We start from the raw sequence: 25,116 nt of genomic DNA on the forward strand, positions 1-25,116 counted from the left end.
GTAACGTAGTTAAGGCCATAAAAGATGGTGGCTATTTCAGGGTCCCGTGTTTGGCACACTGCATTAACATTGTTGTTCAAGACTCTCCGAAAAATGAAAGCAAAGTCAGCAACTTACTGACCACCTGCAGAAGAATATGCACACATTTCAACCATTCTTTTAAAGCCTGGAATCAGCTAAGGATCATTCAACGTGAGCATAAAATGCCAGTCAAAACACTCATCCTGGAGGTCCCAACATGTTGGAACTCAACTTATTACATGCTTGATCGTCTGTTTGAGCAGAACATACCACTTAATGCTTATGTCATGACAAGAAGTTTAGAGAATCCTACTGTGAAAGCCATGACCGTTGAGATGTGGCAATGGGACCTCATTAAATGCCCGACAGAGATGCTACTTCCTTTTGAGGTGTTCACACGTGCAGTCAGCAGGGAGGACTGTGCTATGGGCCAAGCTATCCCATTGTTGTACATGCTAGAGCAAGAGCTGGAGGAGGTGACTGAAACATATGAATGTGTGGAAGAAAAAGTAGACAGATGTTATTTGGCGAATGCCTTAGCCGCCCGCTTATCTGACAATACAAGGATTCAAAGTAAGATTGTGCCACACCGACATTACATTACTGCCACAATTTTGGATCCATGGTACAAATTATTTCTGAACAGTCATGCAGTAATTCCCTTTTCCGAAGGGGATGTTGCCAAGTACAAAACTTTAATAGCTGTGGAAACCACTGATTTAGAAAATAAACGGCTCTCAATTAGAGGCCTGCCAGTGCCAGCCCAGGACAGTGCAAGTACTACAGGGCAGATTCCAGAGTCAAGTTCTTCTTCAGAGCAAGAGAGCAGTGTGTTTGATTCCCAGTAGTCACCGACACTACCAATTACATCAACAACAGCACCAACAGGATCTGATTCATCAGACACAGCAAAGAAAATAGCTGCTTGCGTCCTACAAAAAGGGTTGGATAAGTCCGTTGCTGGTGCAAAGTCAAAAGAGGCCAAGCAAAGCGGAGCACCAATGAACATTGAGCGGATGGTCCAGGCCTATCTGGATGACACAACAGAGGTATTCATGGAGCAAAGCCCATTGGTGTATTGGTATCGGAAAAGAAGCCAATGGCCAGTGCTCAGCAGGCTGGCGATAAAGTATCTGGCTTGCCCTGTTGCAAGTGTCTCTTCTGAGCCTGCTTTCAGTGCTGCTGGTGCCATTGTAACTGTGAAAAGGACCAGTCTCTCGCCCAAAAGTGTGGAGAGGATAACCATGATCAAAATTAATCAGCACTTCATACCACCGGACTACAAAATACCAGAAACACAGCAGGAAGAGGAGAGCGACTCCGAAGACATAGGTAGTGGGTTAAATGACCTACTTTTTTCCGAACCACCAGGGTTTGAGGACGAGCTCCTCTTCCAGACAACTAGGCATTCAAATTGTTACTTTCTCCCTTCCTTTATTTGTGTATATATCTGTCTTTCTTGTTCAAATCAAACCACAATAAACCCATCACCACCGTCTCTTATTTGTATTTACCTATTGGAGTTGCACGCCTGTGCATTTAACTGTCCACTCCACTCCTCAGAGTCCTGCTCCATCTTCCTGACTCGCCCTAAATACATTCCCATCTTGCCAGGCATTGGATGGAGATGGAGAATAGTACAAAAATGTAGCCTCTAACAGTCCCTCCATAACAAGTGCAACATACGTGACTAGAGCCATCTTCTGTTTTGTTTCCAATCCGAAACTCATCACTGTCTTAAGGGTACCACCTCTGTCTGCAGGTATACACAACTCTTCACTGTAAGAACTTGAGCAGGCATCCAAAAGTAAAGTAAATTCATCATCGCTTTCATAAGGCTCGGCATCTCTGATCTGACAGCCAAAGAGAAGAGCAATATTAAACAACAAGGGGTGGTGATGGACAGAGTTTCTGAATTAAGCAGAATACTCTCACCCAGTCAAGAGATCAGGGCTAGATCCAACACCGTTTTTTAGCTCACTTCACCATCCCAGCTCAGAACCTGGCTATATGCAAATTAGTCTGTTCCTGTCCCAGTGCATGATGGGAACAGGACAAACCAAACTACCAAGCCAATTCTTACACTGGGAAGGAAACAAGCTCCCGGGGACCGGTTTCTGGCATTTCAGCCGCCGTCAGCCCGGTTTGCTTGAATCCTGATGATGCAATGAGCAAGGGACTCACATCTGAGTATACCCTTCCACGCTTAGGGTGGACAAAATATTTAACAACAAGGGGTGGTGATGGACAGAGTTTCTGAATTAAGCCGAATACTCTCACCCAGTCAAGAGATCAGGGCTATATCCAACACCGTTTTTTAGCTCACTGCACCATCCCAGCTCAGAATCTGGCTATATGCAAATTAGTCTGTTCCTGTCTCAGTGCATGATGGGAACAGGACAAACCAAACTACCAAGCAAATTCTTACACTGGGAAGGAAACAAGCTCCCGGGGACCGGTTTCTGGCATTTCAGCCGTCGTCGGCCCGGTTTGCTTGAATCCTGATGGTGCAATGAGCAAGGGACTCACATCTGAGTATACCCTTCCACGCTTAGGGTGGACAAAATATTTAACAACAAGGGGTGGTGATGGACAGAGTTTCTGAATTAAGTAGAATACTCTCACCCAGTCAAGAGATCAGGGCTAGATCCAACACTGTTTTTTAGCTCACTGCACCATCCCAGCTCCGAACCTGGCTATATGCAAATTAGTCTGTTCCTGTCCCAGTGCATGATGGGAACAAGACAAACCAAACTACCAAGCCAATTCTTACACTGGGAAGGAAACAAGCTCCCGGGGACCGGTTTCTGGCATTTCAGCCGTCGTCTGCCCGGTTTGCTTGAATCCTGATGGTGCAATGAGCAAGGGACTCACAACTGGGTATACCCTTCCACGCTTAGGGTGGACAAAATATTTAACAACAAGGGGTGGTGATGGACAGAGTTTCTGAATTAAGCAGAATACTCTCACCCAGTCAAGAGATCAGGGCTAGATCCAACACCATTTTTTAGCTCACTGCACCATCCCAGCTCAGAACCTGGCTATATGCAAATTAGTCTGTTCCTGTCCCAGTGCATGATGGGAACAGGACAAACCAAACTACCAAGCCAATTCTTACACTGGGAAGGAAACAAGCTCCCGGGGACTGGTTTCTGGCATTTCAGCCGTCGTCGGCCCGGTTTGCTTGAATCCTGATGGTGCAATGAGCAAGGGACTCACATCTGAGTATACCCTTCCACGCTTAGGGTGGACAAAATATTTAACAACAAGGGGTGGTGATGGACAGAGTTTCTGAATTAAGCAGAATACTCTCACCCAGTCAAGAGATCAGGGCTAGATCCAACACCGTTTTTTAGCTCACTGCACCATCCCAGCTCAGAACCTGGCTATATGCAAATTAGTCTGTTCCTGTCCCAGTGCATGATGGGAACAGGACAAACCAAACTACCAAGCCAATTCTTACACTGGGAAGGAAACAAGCTCCCGGGAACCGGTTTCTGGCATTTCAGCCGTCGTCGGCCCGGTTTGCTTGAATCCTGATGGTGCAATGAGCAAGGGACTCACATCTGAGTATACCCTTCCACGCTTAGGGTGGACAAAATATTTAACAACAAGGGGTGGTGATGAACAGAGTTTCTGAATTAAGCAGAATACTCTCACCCAGTCAAGAAATCAGGGCTAGATCCAACAACGTTTTTTTAGCTCACTGCACCATCCCAGCTCAGTCAGAACCTGGCTATATGCAAATTAGTCTGTTCCTGTCCCAGTGCATGATGGGAACAGGACAAACCAAACTACCAAGCCAATTCAGGAAGTGGAATAAAAGGTAAACACAACCAATCAACAAGAACCACAGCAGCCCTAGGCTACATGTCTGTGCAGTTGTGGACTCGAATAGTGGTATGATGACCGATAGTGGCACATTGATTGTAAATGTAAATGTATAGGCATTTATTTAGCGCACTACTTACCCGTAGGGTCCCAAGGCGCTTCGACCGCTGCGAAACCCTTCCTGGCTTCCCTGAGAGATGGTCCCTTAATGGGTATCTCCAGGGTGAGACCAGGCATCCCCGGCGGTCTGGTGGGGCCGTTAGTGAAGATGAGGCAAGCTAATGCCCAGAGTTGCCGAGTGTGATCGCTGATCAGAGTGGGCACCGAGGCGAGAGAATTATCGAGTCCGCTGACCCTCGTCCAGAAACCTGCCGCGTCGGGAATCGAACCCTGGTCCCGGGCCGTCCTCTGCTCTCGGGTCTGCCGCCTCTAACCAGTGAGCCACACTACTTCACTAGATTTGGAAAATGCTAGGTTGCTGTATGTATATGCATTTTATCTGGCTCTGTAAAAAATTAAGGTAAATGGAGTTTGGGTCACAGACTCACCGGTGCCCCGGTGCCGTGGGCCTGTTCTTTGCTGGCTCCGATCTTGTTGTTCTTCTAGATTAATGCTGTGTAACTAGTAGAATAGACAAACTGTATCCAAGCCCCCTCAGTCTGAAAGTCTTCTCGCTCACGAGTCTTGTCTTTTTGCACTACACGGTAATTGATTTTAATTTTTTCGTTCATTTAGTTTTTTAATACCCCTTTTGTTTTTCCATCATAACTTACAGGCCGGTCTTAACCTGGTGCTATTATACTTGGAGCAACAACTCACACTTACCTTACGCTCATCAGCCAGCCAGTGGCACCCAAGAATGATGTTCAGAGTGTCCATGGAAGGGAGGACCAAGATATATGACGCGAACATACAACTATACATTTGACCTGGATAATACAGTAACTTTAGTATCATTTTGTATTTTTAATATTTTGATTCCTTTTTTCTCTTCATTCATTTTATGACTGTGTGACTTTGTTTGGTAATTTCTCCTTAAAACTATTTTTTCATTTTCTTTGCTAGCTTTCAGGCCGGTATAGCATGTAATTAGGTTTTCTCTGAGGGCATACAGCCAAGGCAAATGTCATATATAATAAACACTTCCCTGTACTGTCGAATTGTGTAGTAGTAGTTAAGCACTACTCATTATTAACCATCAAGTTATCTTCATCACACATGCATTTCCTTTTTCTAACTTTAGTTTATAGATTTATTGGGTAGTGGATCATCAATCATTGTCTTCATTGTTTTGCTTTTGTTGTCTCCATGCGTACTGTTTTTCTTTGTTAAACGTTTACCCAAACTCCCCTTCCCATCCATTCATCAAACCCTACCCCTCTTTGTTGGGAAGTATAATGAGTAGGAGGAGCGACTGGTAGTACTAGTAGGACAAATATAACTCAGTGAGGGGTACTGCATCTATCTGTTTGCATGTTACAAAATTGCCCAACTATTTAAATCAAACACTGTTTGATGCCCTGCGTCTGCAAGGGAACCTTGTGTAATGCACATTAATTTGTGAAACAGTAACCCCACCAAAAAACATTAACATCATATGTGTGAGTTTATTTAAATAACATTTATTTCCATAAAAAATAGCCTACCCCGCACCTCACCCAACCCTTTCCCTAACCCTAACCAATGTCCAAGTCCAACGAATGTCCAAGAGAAACCCTAAAACCCAATTCCCACCAACCAACAAAAGTATTAAAAATGGGGCAAATATAAACAGGCTCCATTTTTAATCGGCGGGCGTTAAGGTGTTTATCCACTAGGATTTCCACACGCTCCTCTAATTGACCCTCCAGCTTTGCCATCTGGAGAACTTGTTGCCGAAATGCATGGCACCTACATTTGAATCCATGTGTGGGGGCGGCAGATGTTGACAAATGGCGGCGGTGGGTGGCTGCCTGACCACAGCGCCGTACTCCTGCAGGCGGGGCCTGGCTGGGGCCCGGGGCATTGGAAGAGGCAGCAGCTGCTGCCGCCGCCTTCTCCTCCTCCTCCTCGGCCTGAGCCACCAGCTGGTGGTATTCCTCCAAGATGGCCTGCAGTTTCTGTTGCCGGGCCCTGGCTGCCAACTCCTTCCGTGATGGTTTTTGGGAAGGAGTATCTATAAAGAAAGAAACAGAATTGTAACCAACACTCTTAGCAAAACAGTAATACAAAATTATTCAACACATAGTGGCACAGAAGCACTAGCAAGCGCAGTACATAACATTTATGGTTACTTTAAGCATCTATCCTCTTGCTTCCCCGGCCTCTAACATTGTTGGAGTTTTTTTCCGGCATTGTACTTACCCTAGTAGTACTATGGATGGACTCCAGTACACAGAAGAACACCAGTCTTTTTCGTATCTCTAGGTTACATAAATTAGATAACCTTGTTTTAGGCTGTAGCCGGCAAGTCAGCTAAGCTTGCATCCAACAGCAACATACAGGATACGCAGATGCCTGTTACTTTTTTAACTAAGCTGCAGGTGGGGAAGCTCTTATATTTTTCGAATATGGGTGGCACTGGCCAACTTTCTCTGTTACATGAAGGGTAATTGCTCAATTTCACTTTCACTGGGCCCTTGCGTCTGGTCACTACAAAAAAGCAGAATTAATATACTTGAATTAATCCAATGATCAATACATATATGGAACAACATATCAGTCCAGTAGCAGTCAGAGGTGGAAGTGCTGGTGGGTGGTGACGTGGAGAGGGGCAGGGTGGGGGGGAGCAAACTATGGATTGTGGACAATTACTGGTAAGTAAACATATCAAAATAAAAAAATATATAACATAGGTAGGAAGTGGTCCTTGGATTCAGAGGAAGGTGCGTGTTAATATATATGATGTGCTTGCAAACTACTGAGTCATCAACTGTATTCTGAAATGAAATCCTAATTTTATATAATATATGATGACCCTCTGCTTTGCTACTCTGGCGCAGTTTCTTTTATATTATCTTCAAAGTTATACTCTGCATCCAGTGACAGGCTCCACCTATGATGAATACAATCCATCCGGGGGGCATCCATCCATTAAAAGAAAATGTCTATCATTCTTTATTAGGTAACGGTTAACAAACCTTAGCTGGTTTCACTTTCACCCACAACCACCCATGCGCCCACTCCTTCCTTCCTTGCCTTGGCTTTGTGTTTGATACAAACACCGCTGATGATTCTTGCTATCCACTATCAACCCATATTGTGTCGCCCACCCAAGCAGGCATCTTCTTTCACCTTCCACCCATCCTTGAACAACCGATGTATCTGATTCCTAACAGCCACCTGCATGCTGCTTCCAAAGTATCCTTCAATGCTAGTCATGAGTGTTGCATACAAGTGAAGAGGTTGAAAAACAAGGCACGTTTTTTTATGGAGTTTGATTAGTCCCTATTGCCTAGACATAACCTTACATTTTTTTGGCATGACTGCAAAAAGCTTGAATAATTGTATTTTATACTGTCTAACGTTCCCCATTTTTCTCATAATAGGCAGATGAGAAGATTACCTTCTAAGAACCAGAGATTTGCAGAGCTTACGAAAGATGCATGTGTAACCAGTATACGTTCAACGGTGAGGGGTCTCCCACAATTCGTACAGTTCTCTATTGTGCACTAGTTGTAAATGTTTAGTTTTAATCGTTATTTTGCATGGTGGAGCTGGATGTATTTCATGGAACAACTCACAAAGCTTGTTATTGTTTGAAAAAAAATAAAGCTTTTGAACTTGCACATAGACTCTGTGGTGTATTTGGAGTGTCTGTGGTGTTGTGGACTTACACGAGTGAGTGAGCAAATGGGTGTTATGTTCTGGGTTGTGTAATAAAATTATTGGGTATCTTCCTGAGGGGGTGGGGGGTCAGGACAAATGACTAATGACTGAGACACTATAGCTAGTCGGTCAGTGAATTGTGGGTTCTGAGTTCTGTGACTGTGAGGTGAAAGTAAGGTCCAAACTCCGATCACCAACATCCTATTTACTTGTGCATAGTTTTGTATGTGTCTGTGCAGTATACCTACAACTGTAGTAGTAGTATGTACTACTACCATAACAAAAAATACTAGACAAACATCTTGTTGCACATTTAGTTGATGGGAATTGTCAAAGCCCAGAGATTAAAGAGGACAGCGCAAAGGACAGGAGTAGACCCAGTGGCTACAGCTATTCTATAACAGCTTTATTCAAAAGAATACCTTAACTAAAGAGTGGCCAACAGGGCAAGCTTAGCTACAGACAGTCTAATAGTAGTAGTACAGAGAGTCAGAGCAGAGGCAGTTGGAAGGATCTGAAAGGCAGGGATACCCAAAAGTTGGAAACCAGATAATGAAGATCAAAGAAGCTTTTGTTAAAAATGGAATTAGGAGGAAGCTTAATTAATAGTTTCAAAAAAATGAGGTGCGTTAAAAGTGAGGGAAATATAATAGTTAATAATATAAGCACTGTAGGACTTACTGGGGCCAGCAGCAGGATCCTCGGTAGAGGAGCGCTTCTCTGGTAGTTGTTGTCCCGCCGACTTGGACCTGGTCTGCTTGCCCCTGAGTGCTGATCATGTAAGAAAAAATGAAGAAAGAGAGAAACATTGAGTGCTGTTAAACAAAAACACAACAACAAAAAACGCTCAAACATTTTAGGAAACAACAATTGCAATAAAATTGACCTATCTAAACGACTACTGGCTTGTAGGATTCACGGACCGTCTACTTATATGAACACTAATCAAATGTTCCATAATCATTCTGATTGCAGAATACTAATTAACAAAGCCAATACCACCTGACCTACACCACCTATACCAGATGGGCCAATTGTTCAGTAAGTCGACATTTCCATTTTATTTTTGCCAGCAAAAATGCATAGATGAGATGGAGGACACATGCATAAATTTGTGCATACACCAAATTGTTGGTTTGTTGCGTCATATGTTGTTCTGCTACTGACTGACAATGCTATTGCTGCTAAGCCTACGACTCACTAAACAAACTACAAAAAGGTTCTATGGAGGGCTGGGGTAAGAACTAGGCATTCAGTGACAGAGGAGGCGTCACGCAGAACATAAAAAAAATATGAACTAATACTAAGTGGACCTATATCCCTCCACCACTATTTCACTGAAGGACAATGGAAGGACTAGACTCTAGCAATAGCATTAATTAACTTCAGTTCTCTAAAGTAAACTCTAACATCAATAATCAGCCCAAGGTAGCGCAAAGTTACAAACAAGTAAGAGAAGTGCAGAGTACAACCTGTGTCATACAATCACCGAAGATTTTGAAACGGAATTGATCTGCAATGTAACTAAGCGCACCAGTAATCGTGTTACTTATTCGTCCAATAATTATACACAATACGTACACTACTATATATATATTACTAGCTACTCACCAAGCCCCATGACCTCTACACCTAGCAGGTCTAACAGGTCCTGCTCCCGGTCCAGTGCCGGTCCGGTGGGCCAGCTGCTGATGGGTATGCTGGATACCCGAGCAGCGAAAGACTGTCCGGCGCAACTTCTTCCACTGGCGGTGATGCTCCTGTGTAAGGTAACCTAAGCCTGGCCTGCCGCCTGCTGCCAAGGTCAAGGGGAGGTGGCGCTGGATGAAGAAAACCAGGGCAGCCACCTCCGCCTCTCCAAAAAGTTTGCAGGCCTGCACCCCTGCAGGGAGCATTCTGCCACAAGGCAGCCGGCTCTTGGGTGCAGGCGCCTTGCCCTTTAAGACGGTACTGCTGCCCTTGGCCATGGTTCTGGGTTGGAGGCAGAAAAGAAAAGAAGGAAAAAATAAAGGGGGAAGAAGTAGGAGCTTGAAGAAAGAAGTAAATAAAAACTGTAGAAAAGTAACAAAACACAGTGAAAGTAGGAATAAATCACAAAATATAAACTTAGGGACAGAGAGACAGAGATGATAAATTAAAAAAGTGAGAAAAACAGGGAAAATAAGTAAGGATTGCAAAGATTAAAGGTAGATAGAAAACTAGGCCCAGAACCATAACATAGAGTGAAAAACAAGATGGTGGCGCCCGTCGCGACCACGTGGGTAAGTTTGCGTGATATTTCATGCGAACACGCACTTGTCATCGCGAACAAGTAGATAGTGTTCCCGAACATGACATGCACAACGCGAACACGTTATACGTGACCCGGAACAAGAAATAAGGCAACGCGAGCGGGTGGGACAATTGAATAAACAAGGTCGCCGAGCCCCTAGCCCACCGCATGGGAAAGTTTGCAAGCTACGATCCTATTCACGAACGGGTCCAACAAGCAACTACGCACGCTCGCGAAGCTCGTGTAGTGCCAGAACATCTTCGCGTAGCTTCATGCAGTGTGACTACGCGTACTAAGCCCACCCTTAATGCTTACCTCATCAATAATAAGAAGTTTCATTTTCTTCAAGACTATTGAAACGTCACAACAAGTTTCTCCAGATAGCTTGTGGTATTTCAATTTGTTTTCATGCTCTACTGGTAGCATTAGTAAATGATGTAAAGTAATTCCTTTAATGTTGTGTGCTGCCAACCCAGTTGGAGCAGTGACAACACAAGACAAATGTGACTCAGTTGTTTTCTGTAGATAAATTGTAATTACTTTAATTAAAAACGTTTTCCTGTTCCAGCTTGTCCACTCACGTACATTCGGATAGGTTCAAATGACGTGAATGAGCACTCTTTCTTTTCATGAAGTAATCCATTGTCAATCTGTTGTCTCACTTGTTGATATATTTGTTTCTGTTCAACATGTAGTTGTTCTTACAAGTTTGCTAAGTTTGTTACATCTTCTTGAGTTGATGCATTGCTGTTTTCACCTCATTCATGGTAATTGCTGTTTCATTTTCAGCAATTGGTTGTTCTAGTGGATCTTGACTCAGCGCAGCAGAACTTTGACTGTCTTGAGAACTGTCGCTAGCAATCTCAGCTGCAATTGTAGCTTCTTGATCAATTTCATTGTTCAACATTTTAACATCATTTGCAAAAGTACTGCATTGTATGCTATCTTTACAAGCATCAAAGGAATCTTTATAGCTCTGGAAATCTCCAAGTAATTCCAGTTCTGAACACCATGGTTCGAACAGTTGTAAAAGGGCTAAATAGTAAAATTCCCTTTTATCAGCAGTGTTGCAACTCAGCTTTCTGTGATTAATCAAATTTCCTTTTGTTTGTTTCACCAAACATCCTCTGGAACCAATGACTCCATATTTCCCATCATTGATGTTCTCTGTAGTATTCCATATAAAAGTGTTTGCAGCACTTCATAAAGACACATGTTCCTCAAGATGATGACTTCTGTTTGGGTAATATGTGTCCAACATATTCGTTTTCAAAATATCTGTACTTGATCTTTTTCTGCTAAATATTCAATTTCTTGTACAGATTTCAGTACTCGATTTCGCATTGCTGCAAGACCTAGACTCACCCAAATGATTCTTCTATATTTGGAGTATAGACTTGCAGATGATAACCGATCTGATCATTCATTTGCTCCGATCTCTCGATGGGATAACATCTTCAAACTAAAACTATATAATTTCTTACTTAGAGTCTTCTCGTGAGAAATCTCTTCCCACATTTCTTTCAATTACGTCTTTTCTGATTTTGTAATATAGGACGTTACATATCGAGCATCAGCAATGGGATTGTCCACAACATACTGAATATCCATGTTAGCATTCCACATGGACAAAATAAATGGGTTGTAGTCATTTATGTATTTTAATTCTTCATTTCTTCTTAAGTTGTAGGTATTTTCTGGAGACTTCCTTGTGATGGGATGTTGAAAAGATTACATAAAACTGTTCACTCTTCCTTTAGATATTACAGGACATGGAAATGCAAAACGACATTTGGTGTATAACTTATCCTTAGATTTGTACTTTCATCGACAGTACTTTCCACATCGGTGGCTTTGGAATCGTAAGACTTATGCTTTTAAGTTGTTTTCTTCTGTCCTTTTGGGTACAGCACATGTTGCATATTGTTCAATAAAAGTCAAAACAGTATCATACGCATCTGTTCCAAATTTGGGGGCGTCCTTAATCCATAATAGCATATGTAATATGTATATGAGGAGCACCACTTGCTTGATACTCCTTTCTCCCAAAAAAATCCACAACTTCTCCAAGTGGAGGATTTGTTTTTATTGTAGATAAAAGATATCATAGCTTCAAATCTATGATTGAAATACCTGCATACATTAACAGGATCCAAAGAGCACAATTTCCCCGGTGTCTTGTATTCAGTATTTTTTATATTGCAATTTGCCTCTCGAAGAAATTCAAGTAAATCATCCCAAGCATACTCAGCACAGCTTAGGGTAAGGAACCATGTAGGAGTTCCTAAGTTCCGTAGCCTACATTTCAGTTCTCCATGATGACAGTACCAATATTCGTTAGTCCCCGCTGACATGCCATCAGATTATTGAGCTGAGATTCTAAATGATCATCTCTCTGGTGCACTTTATCCATAAAATCTTTTGCAGATACATTTTGCAGATGTATTCCAGTTTTTAAAATGTGATTGACAGCATATGAAAGTCCAGAAAAGTCACTCTAAAACAAAAGATGAAATATATAAGGAATACATTGTCGAAATAAATCTTGGATCTTCTGCATATAATCTTGTTATCCGATATTCAGATGCTGGGATCTGCGCATCTCCTTTTCCAGTTGGGAATAACTGTGGAAAACAACGGGCTTCCAAACTCTCTTCTCATACACCCATGGGACTTCCTTTTGCTTTTTTCATTTGGAACAACTCAATAGTGGTTCCCATCACTTCTTCTGAATGAAGTGAATGCGCACTGTAATGTTCATAGATTTCTTCACATCTTAACATGTCCACTTTTTCAATTTGTCCACTTGACGTTTCAGTATCTTCTGCTAAAACTAATTTGTCTTCTCCCACATACACATTTCTATAGTACTCATTGTTTTTTACCAGATACAATGTTGCCTTTTGCACTTTCCCAACATCCACTAACTCCTGCCAGATTTTCTTATTCCTATTGGCACACCATTAACAAGAATAACTAGTGTTTCACTTTCTACACTGTCTACACCAATAGTTTCAATATTTTTTCTTTAAATCTAACGGTAAATACACAACTCTTCCTTTTAATCGTCTTTGTAAATCTGAAGGAGGCAATTTACCTGTTTTCGGCTCCATACAAAAATAGCGTCAAACGGTGCACACATTGAATGAGAATAGACACATAGGTGTTTAAATCTATCAATTCTGGAGAAATAGCACTAACTCTAAATGATTATGCACAGCTCTAGCGGGCATTTTATTCTCATCTAATATGTTATAACAATATTTACAAATACGCTGATCAGAACCCAAAACAAACCAATTCTCTACCAAACAAATAAGTTGCAAATTCCTTCCACTTATTATTATTTTCTTTTTCACTTTTTAAATACAGATCAACACTCCTAGTCTGATTTTTATAGTGAGTTCGCTGACATTAAATACAAGAAAAATTTGGCCTTTCACCTGAAATCACCTTAAACTTTGTAATTTCACTTTCAAAATGTTTTGTACAACTATGTTCAACATTCTCTACAACATTTTCTTCCATTAATGTCTGAGTTTCTTCACTCTTTTGTTCAGGACCAAAGTAACAAAACTCAATATCATCACAAACCTTTTTCACATCTGTTATTGATCCACGCAAAAGAGCACTGTTCAACTCATTTAACTTTAGTACTGGACTTTTTGCATATCTTCTCACTAACTTCCGCATTTGAGTATGATGTTCTGCCAACATCCTGAAATGGTGAAAAACACTTTGACATACTTTTTTAGAAAGACAAGTCAGAGAATGACCATGCAAACCAGTACTTTTTTTCTCACTCTGCAACACCGTAATTCTTTGTTTAATACTTTTTTTACTATATGCTTGTAAGAAACTGCGTAATTTATCAATAGGTTCTTGTTGTACACTACAAATACTACTGCAATCCCAAGTGTACACTGGGGCTTTAAACGTCTGCCTAGAACTTCATCAGCTATCACTTCTTCTGCATTTCTGGGAACCATTTTCTCTTTCCCAATTGGACAACCATTTTTAACCTCATAAGCTCGACCACTGGTGTCAACTGCATCAAACAAATTATTGGTCTGAAAGTAACGCTCTTCACTAAAAAAAGGCTCAGAACTTGAACTGTGTTTCCAATCCCCTAAAAAAAAATCACAAAAATTACTTCTGTTAATTACTCTTTTCTTCTTACTTTTGGCCTTCATTAAATGGATTGGTTTATTTAGTGATCGAATTCTGTTTAATACTAAAATTAATAGTTTCCTTTTTACTTCAAAAGCCTTTTCAACAATGGATTCGATATGCTTCTTCTTTTTATAAAATAGTGTTCTCTTTTAATATTTCTTCGTATCTTTCATCAAATTATGTACTACTCTATTATAAAAAATAAATTATGAATTTCTTTATATTGATTTTCTCTTCTTTTGCTGTCAGTTGTATCCTTTGAATCCTTTGAATGTATATTGTCTTTTTTCCTTTCCTATTCTTTGCACTTTTTTTGTGCTTGGAACATTTTCAGTGCTTTCAACATTTTCAGTTTTTTTTCTGAGTCTAGTAATATTTTGAATAAAGCTCTTTGTGGTCTTACCATGTTCTCTTTTTAGCCACCTTATGTTGGTCATCCATACTTGTGGTTGAGTTTTTTTCAAGTAAGTATCCTTTTTCTGACCTTTTCTTTTTCTTTCTTTCTCCGGCATAACTTTATTTTAATGATGATAAACAGTATCTGTAAAAAATAATCATAAATAAGTGATTATTAATCACTTTATAAATTATACTTTTCTATTACTATACAAACACATTTCATATAAATTCTAATTAAAAATGTGTAGGCCTGAAGGCCAAGTGAGAAGGTGGTTAGACCACTAAATGCATAGTGCATAGCAGTTTGAAGCACTCCATAATCCTAAAACCTGGCTCACTTCATGAGTACATGCATATTAACTAAATTATAAATATACTATAAGGAGAGACACTGAGTGAATTCATAATTGGTTCACTTTTACTTTTGTGAATAGATTAGTACATTGTACATAAACAGTCACTATGGTTTTGAAACAGTAGTCACTGTGTGTTTGCTGGAGTGTATGGATAGTGACTGGAGATTTGTAGGCCTGAAGCACAAGTGTGAAGGTTGTTAGACTACTATATGTATAGTTCATAGCACTTTGAAGCACTCTATGCCCTACAGCTTGGCTCAGTGCATGAGTACATGCTTACTAACAGAATGATTACAGTACTATAAGGAAAGACACTAGGTGAATTCTTAATTGGTTGACTTTTACTTTAGTGAATGGATTACTACATGGTACTGAAAGAGTCCCTATGACATTGCAACAGCAGTCACACTGTGTTTGCTGGAGTGTATGGATAGCAAGTGGGGAATTGTAGGCTTGAAACACAAGTGTGAAGGTGGTTGCACTACTACTTGCATAGTGCATTGGAGTTTCAAGCACTGCATGCACTAAAGCCTGCCTCACTGTAACAGTACATGTACTTATATGTCTGCAAACACATCAACAATCCAAATCATTCTCTCTCAATTTTCCCAAATGGACACTGACTGACAGTGTGATTCTAGACAAATAACAGTATTTCTCATAAATGGAGTGTATAGAGACTGACTGGGGAAATAAAGGCCTGAAACACAAGTGTGAAGGTGGTTACACTACTACTTGCATAGTGCATAGGAGTTTCAAGCACTGCATGCCCTAAAGCCTGGCTCACTGCAACAGTACATGTACTTATATGGCTGCAAACACACCCACCAACCAAATCATTCCCTCTCAATTTTCCCAAATGGCCGCTGAATCACAGTGTGATTCTGGACAAATAACAGTATTTCTTATAAATGCAGTGTGTAGATACTGACTGGGGAATGTAGGCCTGAAACACAAGTGTGAAGGTGGTTACACTACTGCTTGCATAGTGCAAAGGAGTTTCAAGCACTGCATGCCCTAAAGCCTGGCACACTACAACAGTACAAGTACTTATATGTCTGCAAACACATCAAACAACCAAATCATTCTCTCTCAATTTTCCCAAATGGACACTGACTCACAGTGTGATTCTAGACAAATAACAGTATTTCTTATAAATGGAGTGTGTAGATACTGACTGGGAAAATGTAGGCCTGGAGCACAAGTGTGAAGGTGGTTACACCTCTACATGCATAGTGCATAGGAGTTTCAAGCACTGCATGCCCTAAAGCCTGCCTCACTGCGACAGTAAATGTACTTATATGTCTGCAAACACATCAACCAACCAAATCATTCTCTCTTAATTTTCTCAAATGGACACTGACTCACAGTGTGATTCTAGACAAAAAACAGTATTTCTTATAAATGGAGTGTATAGATACTGACTGGGGAAATGTATGCCTGAAACACAAGTGTGAAGGTGGTTACACTACTACATGCATAGTGCATAGGAGTTTCAAGCACTGCATGCCCTAAAGCCTGGCTCACTGCAACAGTACATGTACCTATATGTCTGCAAACACATCAATCAACCAAAATATTCTCTCTCAATTTTCCCAAATGGACACTGACTCACAGTGTGATTCTAGACAAATAACAGTATTTCTCATAAATGGAGTGTATAGATACTGACTGGGGAAATCTAGGCCTGAAACACAAGTGTGAAGGTGGTTAGACTACTACATGCATAGTGCATTGGAGTTTCAAGCACTGCATGCCCTAAAGCCTGGCTCACTGCAACAGTACATGTACTTATATATCTGCAAACACATCAACCAACCAAATCATTCTCTCTCAATTTTCCAAAATGAATACTGACTCACAGTGTGATTCTAGACAAATAACAGTATTTCTTATAAATGAAGTGTATAGATACTGACAGGGGAAAAGTAGGCCTGAATCACAATTGTGAAGGTGGTTAAACTACTATATGCATAGTGCATAGGGGTTTCAAGTACTGTGTACCCTAAACCCTGGCTCACTGTAAGAGTACATGTACTTATCAGCCTGCAAACACATAAACCAACCAAATCATTCTCTCTCCATTTACCAAATGAACACTGACTCACAGTGTGATACTAGACAAATAACAGTATTTCTTATAAATAGAGTGTATGGTTACTGACTGGGATAATGTAGGCCAGAAACACAAGTGTGAAGGTGGTTAGACTAGTACATACATAGAACATATGACTATGAAGCACTGTGTGCTCTAAAGCCTGGCTCACTGCATGAGTACATATAAGTATGTGTCTGCAAACACATCAAGCATCCCTTCCACATATTTCATTACTGCATTTTACTATTAAAGCTAGACTCATTTTGCAAACACATAACCAATGACTATTTTCAAATTCTACCAAAATGTGAGAACACAATAGGTTTTTAATCAATTACATGTCAGCAAACACATGAAGTACCAAAATGCTTCTCTCAGAGTGATTCCTAAATGCACACAGACCCACTGTGTGATTCTAGACAAGCAACACTATCCCTTGCATTTTACCAAAACACATTTACTAGTTTACAAAACATAAGGTGACTGTACACATTGCACACAATTTTCTACTACACATTAGTATAGAGTGCTTCTATCAGAATGATTCCTAATTGCACACAAGACTCACTGTGTGATTCTAGACAAACAGCACTATTCCTTGCATTTTACCAAACCATATTTCATAGTCTAGAAGGAGTACTACATTTTAATGTAGAAACTTGACTCATTTTTCAAATACATAAAAAATTACTGGTTTCTAATTCTACCAAAACATGAAAACAGCACAGTTATCTGTCTGCAAACACATGAAATACGCAAATGCTTATCTCAGAATGGTTTCTAAATGCACACACACTCACAATAAGATTATAGAGAAAAAAAGTATTCTCTGCACTTTAGCAGGAGAAAAACTTTAGTCTGATTAAAATCAATATGCACCACATACATCCCCTCACAAATGAATAGCTCACCTTTCAAATTGTTTTGTAGATTAAGAAGTATGTCAGTCACACACCAGATTTTTTTATACAGAATCTATGTTCTGTACACCTTTACAGAAACACACAGATACTGGATGTTGTCATCAGTGATGTCATCAGTGATGTCATTTGAGATGTCATCAGAGATGTCATCAGTGATGTCACTGACCATGTCATGAATGATGTAATATGTGACATCATCAGCAGTGGATTGCGGGCGCGCGAGTTATAGTGAGTCCAACTAACTAAAACATGGGAATTTCATGGAAAGGGGCGACCATTTGGTCCCCCCGAATGTATGGCGGAGTACCACGATCCCCCCGGGAAGCCATCTTGGGCGGGAGGCGAGTCTCGGCTGGTATGCCCGAAGCGGCGTAGCCGGGGCGCGCTCTTTTCCCGCCCTGGAGTGGGCTGGCCTAGACACTGACGCGGCCGGTCACGCCCTTTGGGGCAGGCAGGGGCAGGTTTACGCCCGCCCTGAAGACGGATAAAAGGAGCAACAAGCCAAGAAAGCATCCTCTTGTTCCTGTGCTCTAAGCTGCACCTCCTCGCTGCATGTGAGCTCGAGACGGAACGAAGAGCCAATATTGAACGTGGTAATCTTTCTTTTTGTCTTACAGATACTCTGTCTGAGAATGCCTAAGAAAGTTGGAAAGCGAGTCACTACCGACCAGATGCTCCGTATGCTCATGAAGGAGGTAACCGACTTAAAGAAGAAGGTGGCGGCTAGAGACGGGGAAGGGGGGCCGAAACGACCATCGGCAGGAGCCGCTCCAGGAGGGAAGGGCAAGAGGCCCAGACGGGGGGCAGCGGGGGGAGACACCCCGGTTCCCGATACCCCACTCGAAGGGCCAACCCCGGTGCCGACAGAAGGGAACCCGATTCCCGTGGTGGTCACCCCCGTGTCCGGGGACGATATGCCGCCCGAGTTGGCAGCACAATTGGCAGCGTGGTTGGGGAAAAATGGCGAGGGCGCCACGGCTGATGATGCACGGGTGTTGATGCAGCAACTGCGTGAAAATAGGGAGGCGGTGAAGGCACCATCGCCAGTTATCACGCCGTCTCCGGCGGGTGAAAAATCGACAGGAGCAGGTTCAGCGGCAGACGCAGCTTCCGGTTCAGGTAAGCGGCCATTGCCGATTGCGAGAGATGAGTCTGCACCCTCACAAAGGGAAAAATTGGGTCAGCATGTACCTTTGGCTATTAAGGAAAAGATGTGGGCAGATGAGTATGTAAACATGTTCTCGTTGCTTACAGATCATTATGAGATGGAGCATGTTAAGAGCCAAAAGGAGCTCATGCATCCGAGTGTTTGGCGCGCAAAGATGGCCGCCTTTAAGGTTGACGAAAACATTGGCAATTGGGGCAGGGCATGGGGAATTTTTACCGCTATCATGGGTGAACGTAGGCCCGAGTTGTTGTCCGAATTGCCTATTTATCAGTCACGAATCATGGAATATTCTGTATCATATGGGGGCAATCAGTGGTTCTGTTACGATAATATTTTTAGAAAAGCGAAAGAACATGACAAGAACTTGACTTGGGATTGTTACGATTCTGTTTCATGGTCAAAAATGGAGAGTACTGGTATGTTGAAGTTACCATTGGTAGGGAGTAGCGGGGGTGAATCCTCCCGCCAATATGCTGGGACACCCTTTCGAGCGAGTACAGTTAATGACTACCACTCCAAGCCGAACGGCAACGCAGGTAAAAGGGGGATTTGTTGGAACTTTAGCAGGGGTAAATGTACGAGGCCCCAGGGGTCATGCAAGTTTAGACATGAGTGTGGAGGGTGTGGGCAGCCATCCCATCCTGAGTCCATGTGCAGAGCCAAAACGGGTGATAACGGTGGTAGGGGAGGTGCCAAACAGGTCTGAAATAGTCCGAGGGGCGCCTTTACCTACTCCGATTGATACCATGGCAATGATTCCTTGGCTCAGCGAGTACCCGGATCATGTTTCCGCTGGGGTGTTGCGGAACGGGTTTTCATATGGTTTCCGCATCCCAGTGGGGGATTTTCAGGGTGTAGCAAAATGTAAAAATCAACTCTCGGTCTTGCAACATACGACCGTAGTACAGGAGAAGATTGGGAAGGAGGTTACTCGAGGTCGAGTCGCCGGTCCATTTGATGAGCCACCATGTGCTAACTTTGTTTGTTCCCCTTTAGGGGTGGTCCCTAAGAAGGACCCGGGTGAGTTCCGACTGATACATAATTTATCAGCCCCACGTGGTCTTTCCGTGAATGATGCGATTGACCCGGAAGTGTGTTCGGTGCGGTACGCATCTTTCGATGAGGCCGTCGCCATGTTGAATCGCCTAGGGCCCGGTGCGCTGATGGCAAAATCAGATATTGAGTCAGCGTTCCGGTTGCTCCCGGTACACCCAGACGATCAGCGTCTCCTTGGTTTCATGTTTCAGGGTCACTATTACATGGATAGATGTATGCCGATGGGATGCTCTATATCTTGTGCCTATTTTGAAAAGTTCAGTTGTTTTCTGCAATGGGTCTTCACAAAGAGGACGGGTTTTCAACATGTCATGCATTATCTCGATGACTTTTTGTTTCTGGGGGCGGCCGGGGATCCAGAATGTGGACAGGCTTTGAATGAATTTTGTGTCTTAATGAAGCATTTTGGTGTGCCACTGGCACCAGGTAAGACGGTGGGTCCCTCGACTTGCCTCGAGTTCCTGGGGATCGAGCTCGATTCAGAGGAAGGTTGTTTTCGATTACCAAGAGAAAAGGTGTTAAGATTCAGGGCTTCCCTGGAAAAATGTATTAGTGAGTCTAAAGTCAGACTGCATCAATTACAACAATTGGTGGGCCAGCTGAATTTTGCCCTGAGAGTAATGCCGATGGCCCGCCCCTTTTCCCGCTCGATCGCTCAGGCCATGGTCGGCCTGAAAGAGGGTCATCATCGCACAAGACTATCGGCAGAAGTTCGCCAGGACATGCATATTTGGTTGGCATTTCTGGCGGACTTCAATGGTCGAGTTGTCTGGAATAAACCGGCGGTGTCCTCCGAAGAGCTGGGGCTGTGGACAGATTCGGCTGGGAGTGTTGGTTTTGGTGCCATATTCGGCACACAATGGTCGGCTCAAAAATGGCCGTTATGGTGGCATGAGAGTGGGCTGACGAGTAACATTGCCTTTCTTGAACTTTTTCCCATTCTGGTGGCCCTGGAAACTTGGCCTGAGGGATTCAGGGATCACTCTGTGGTATTTTGGTCTGATAACATGACCGTGGTTGAGTGTATCAATAGCCAGGCAGCACGATGCAAATGGATTCTGAGATTGCTCAAAGAAATTGTGTTATTGTGTATGCAATTGAACGTGCTATTTAGGGCAAGACATGTGCCGGGGGTAATGAATCAAGCGGCTGATGCGCTTTCTCATTTTCGTATGCAGGCCTTCTGGGGTTTTCTGCCCACAGCGGACTCGGTGGCGGCACCCTTTCCCGAAGCTCTCTGGTCTCTCGGTGCCCCGAACTACAGAACCTCGTGGGAGAGAGTTTAGCACCCAGGACGAGGAAGGCATATGAAGGGGCGTTCCGATCCTATTGGGCCTTTCTGGGGACTGCTAGGGGAGAGTTTTGGGGTCTGGAAGAGTTAGCGGTAAAATTTCTGCTGTCCTTACATCAGGCAGGCAAATCAGTGGCTACGGCCCAGAGGCATCGGGCCGCCATCTCCTTTATGGCAAGGGCTCATGGGATCCAGGACCCGACTGCGTCTTTCGTGGTGCAAAAAGCGCTACGTGGGTGGCAACGCCTTGAGGGTCGCAGAGTAGATGAAAGGCGCCCGATAGGTCTGGATAGGTTGGCTTTGTTGTTATCTGTACTTCCTGCAACGTGTTCATCCCAGTATGAAGCAGTGTTATTCCGAGCCGCTTTTGTGCTAGCATTCCATGGGGCTATGCGGATAAGCGAACTAGTGGCAAGGAACAAGCAGGATACCATGGGGGGACTGTGCCGAGAGCACGTTCAGGTCAGGGGGGAGACAATGACTGTCTCATTTGTCAAGTCCAAGACCGATCAGGGTTCGATGGGGGACTGCATAATGATACAAAGGATTCCCGGGTCGTCCATGTGCCCGGTGGGTTGCGTTGAGGAATATTTAGCGCAAAGGGTGGCATCATGGGGGGGGACCTTGTTGAGACACGCTGACGCCACCCCACTGACGAGGTTTCAGTTTCAGCGGGTGCTTGCGATGTCGATTTCTGCCGCGGGCATGAACCCCGGCGAGTTTGGGACCCATTCCTTTCGGATAGGGGCTGCTACCGAGGCTACAGCCAGGGGTCTGAATGTCGATCAAGTAAAACGTGTGGGGCGTTGGTCCTCGAATTGTTATAAAAGGTATGTGCGGTTGCACATGTTGTGAAGCTGTAATGATGTACTCACGCTTCTTGTTTTTTGTTTGGTTTCAGTTGCGCGAGCCTACGAGGCGGGGCGGACTGTGCAGTCGACCCAACACCGGGCCAGCGGTCAGACATCACAGGCTGCGAAAAGGGAGGTGTGGGTTGTGGGCCACTCATACGTGAGGCGTGCCGCGGACGTATTCAAAGCAGGTGACATGATTCACGTGGCTGGGGAATACGGGTACAGTGTGTCCTTCTACGGAAAGGGCGGGCTCTGTATTGACCAGTTTCGATCATTTTTCGAGGGTTTGTTAGGGCGGACAAGGTCACCGCCGTCTGTAGTCATAGTACATCTTGGGGGCAATGATTTGGTGACCACTGGTAGACGACTTCTTCTTGAGGTGATGCTTTCCACGGTAAGTTGGTTAGCGAGAAGAGTTCCAGGGTGCACAATTGCATGGTCCCATATGATCCCACGGAAAGTGTGGCGGGGGGCTCTTTCGGTCTCTGCTCTGAATCATTCAGTAAGGAAAATTAATAATAAAGTGAATAGACTGTTCCGTTCGAGTACACTGCATTCTATTTCGCATGGTTGTATTAAAGGGGACAGTATGTATTTGGGGGATGGTGTTCATTTGTCTCGGATGGGGAACGAGTTACTCATAGGAGACCTGATAGCTTGGTTAAAAACTTTATTACATGACCTTTAGGCAGGAGTGTTGTGGGGGGTCCGGATAGCCGGTCAACTATCCGGCCTGTGGCGGTAAGGTCATGATCGGTGAGCAGTAATTGGAAGATCCCTATGGGTGGGCGTCACCCATTACGGATGGGAGCGCTCAAGGGAGGTGGCCATTGGCCCCTCAACGGGGAGGCGGTCCCTTCTAAGGATGGGCCGCCGAAAGAAAAGGAAAGGCGGTCAAGGCCCCTTCCTGGGTAGGAGGGGCTACAGCCCCCTCCTGGGTAATTTCCCGGGGCCAGGACATCTGCGATGGCAGATGTGGTAAGTTGTGTGGGGTTTGGGAGGGGGTCTACGCTACCTTCTAGATATCTCACACGAGTCCTCGGACGACCTTTAAATGGCGTCGAGTTTATTGGGGCCCCCGTCAAGTCAAGGGAAATTGGTAAATGCACTTGAGGTACACCTCTGTGCGGTCGCCCCTCACAAGTGAGGGGGATAAGTCTGGTTTAGGGATCTTGACACCGGTTACGACCTTGCCGTTGGCCCTTAAACGTTAGGATGTACAATTTCAAGTTAAATGTTTTGTAGGATGTTAGTTCGGCTAGGAGAACCTTTGTATTAGAGAATATGTTAAGGTTAGCCAAACATCGTAATGTGGAAATGAAATTGTACATTAATATGAAACTGTTATTTTAATGTTTTAATTTTGTTTCATATTTTAATAAATATGGCCGGGAGGGTCACTCCCTCCCGTCTTCCAAAAGTTCAGAACCGTTTCCGGTGTCCCATCCTTGGGGATTGTGTTGAGAGGGGGTGGCGGGTATCTCAGCCATATGGAAAGGGGCGACCATTCGGTCCCCCCGAACGTATGGCGGAGTACCACGATCCCCCCGGGAAGCCATCTTGGGCGGGAGGCGAGTCTCGGCTGGTATGCCCGAAGCGGCGTAGCCAGGGCGCGCTCTTTTCCCACCCTGGAGTGGGCTGGCCTAGACACTGACGCGGCCGGCCACGCCCTTTGGGGCAGGCAGGGGCGGGTTTACGCCCGCCCTGAAGACGGATAAAAGGAGCAACAAGCCAAGAAAGCATCCTCTTGTTCCTGTGCTCTAAGCTGCACCTCCTCGCTGCACGTGAGCTCGAGACGGAACGAAGAGCCAATTTTGACCCACCCACCAGCCCCTGAGGACAGCAAGTGGTTTTGAATAAAGTTTGATGTGGTAACGCTAATTTTTGCAGGTTGTGATGATTGTCGTGATAACCTTGAATATGCAATAAAGAATGGTCAAATTGTAGTATGTTTTGCAAATAAAGTAATGATGCACTAGTGTTGATCAGTAATCATGCCTTTTAATAAGTGGTAATTGTTACTGTCTTTTAGTAATTTAGTCATTTAGAAATTTAGTTAGAATTGTCGTATTTATTTTGGTCGGGCGGTAAGGTCATGATCGGTGAGCAGTAATTGGAAGATCCCTATGGGTGGGCGTCACCCATTACGGATGGGAGCGCTCAAGGGAGGTGGCCATTGGCCCCTCAACGGGGAGGCGGTCCCTTCTAAGGATGGGCCGCCGAAAGAAAAGGAAAGGCGGTCAAGGCCCCTTCCTGGGTAGGAGGGGCTACAGCCCCCTCCTGGGTAATTTCCCGGGGCCAGGACATCTGCGACGGCAGATGTGGTAAGTTGTGTGGGGTTTGGGAGGGGGTCTACGCTACCTTCTAGATACCTCACACGAGTCCTCGGACGACCTTTAAATGGCGTCGAGTTTATTGGGGCCCCCGTCAAGTCAAGGGAAATTGGTAAATGCACTTGAGGTACACCTCTGTGCGGTCGCCCCTCACAAGTGAGGGGGATAAGTCTGGTTTAGGGATCTTGACACCGGTTACGACCTTGCCGTTGGCCCTTAAACGTTAGGATGTACAATTTCAAGTTAAATGTTTTGTAGGATGTTAGTTCGGCTAGGAGAACCTTTGTATTAGAGAATATGTTAAGGTTAGCCAAACATCGTAATGTGGAAATGAAATTGTACATTAATATGAAACTGTTATTTTAATGTTTTAATTTTGTTTCATATTTTAATAAATACGGCCGGGAGGGTCACTCCCTCCCGTCTTCCAAAAGTTCAGAACCGTTTCCGGTGTCCCATCCTTGGGGATTGTGTTGAGAGGGGGTGGCGGGTATCTCAGCCATAATGGTTTTGTATGAGTAAAATGTCAAGCTA

At 43.7% G+C, this 25,116-nt stretch overlaps 1 pseudogene; it reads left to right on the forward strand.

Annotated features, from left to right (window-relative positions):
- The first annotated feature begins 260 nt into the window (after positions 1 to 260).
- Positions 261 to 25,116, forward strand: part of LOC147707322 (zinc finger BED domain-containing protein 6-like) — an 80,921-nt pseudogene continuing 56,065 nt past the window's right edge.

Source organism: Lissotriton vulgaris, chromosome 6 (assembly GCF_964263255.1).
Source record: "Lissotriton vulgaris chromosome 6, aLisVul1.2, whole genome shotgun sequence".
Taxonomy (NCBI): domain Eukaryota; kingdom Metazoa; phylum Chordata; class Amphibia; order Caudata; family Salamandridae; genus Lissotriton; species Lissotriton vulgaris.